Raw genomic sequence first — 1,270 nt, forward strand, 5'->3', positions numbered from 1 at the left:
AGTGGCGATCTTCTCGAGGGCGCGGCGCTGGCGCTCCACCTTCTCGCAGACGTAGTCCGTTTTCGCTGATTTGAGGGCGGTCTCATCGTCGGCGGTCATGTCCGCGTGCTCCTTCACGGGGAGCAACCCCGGCTCGGTCTTCGGCCTGACGAGCCGGGAAGAAGAAGGTAAGGGGCGGCCGCCCTCGTGGATGACGAGGGCGCCGCTGCGGGTACGGCGCCCGAGCAGCGTCTCCTATGGCTCTGCCTTGACGGGGTGGAGCGCCAGCGAACCGGAGGAGAGGGAGCCAAAGCCCGACGACGAGGAGGTCTCTGTCTCCATCCGCCACAGCGTCCAGGAGCTGTCGCGACAACGCGAGAAGGTGGGGGGCGCCGGGTACTCCAGGCGCTACGTGTTGCCGGCCTCGATGTGCTCGAGGACGGCTTAGAGGGTGTGACCGGGGACGCCCCACCATTGGCGCCGCCCCTCGGAATTGTGGCGGCCGCGGGGCTCGACGCCGTTCGAGGAGGCGAGCTGGTCGACGTGGCGGCGTTCCAAGTACACCGTCCACAGCGTGTTGCTATCGGTGGCGTACCTCGGCTGGTTACGCACCTCCTCCGTCAGCGAGGACCGGATGCGCACGATCTCGACGCGCCGGACAGCGCCGTTGGGCCCTGGTGGCACCGGGACTCTGTCGGCGCTCAGCTTCCACGTGCCCGGCACCCGCATTGCCGGCGGTGCCGGGTAGTCGGCCTCGTAGAGGAGCCGTGCCTCGTCCTCGTGCAGGTGACGGCGGCCGAAGCCATTAGCCGCCGCGGCCTCGCCTAGGTAACGCTTGGCCATGCTGGTCGGCGGGGAGAAATGGAGAGGAGAGGCGAGCTCGGTCGAGAGCGCCATTGGCGATGAAAGGAGGAGCTTGGTCGAGAGTGTGTGCGCTCCCCGGCGAGGGAGGGGCGCTTTTTATAGTCGGGCTTGGGCGGTGGGAGGGCGGCCGACGTGTGTACGCGTGGCTGGCTCGGGCGGGACTCGCGTCGCCGCGCCGCCCGTGAGGCATCAATGAAGGCTGACTGGCGCGACAGCGCGGCAGCCTTGGCATTGATTCCCCGCCGGAACCGAGGCGATGAGGACGACGATGCTCCGGGGTCGCTGACGCGGCGGGCGCACCGTTCTTTCGTGCCAAATATGATTCCCTCGGCGCCCCCAGACGTCCCCCAGCATGCCGAGTTCGGCCTGGGTCCGCCGACGCCAATTTCAGGCCTAACCGGCAAAAATTTGGCTCCTGGGGGCGCGA

This window comes from Triticum aestivum, chromosome 4D (genome assembly GCF_018294505.1).
Source record: "Triticum aestivum cultivar Chinese Spring chromosome 4D, IWGSC CS RefSeq v2.1, whole genome shotgun sequence".
Classification (NCBI taxonomy): Eukaryota; Viridiplantae; Streptophyta; class Magnoliopsida; order Poales; family Poaceae; genus Triticum; species Triticum aestivum.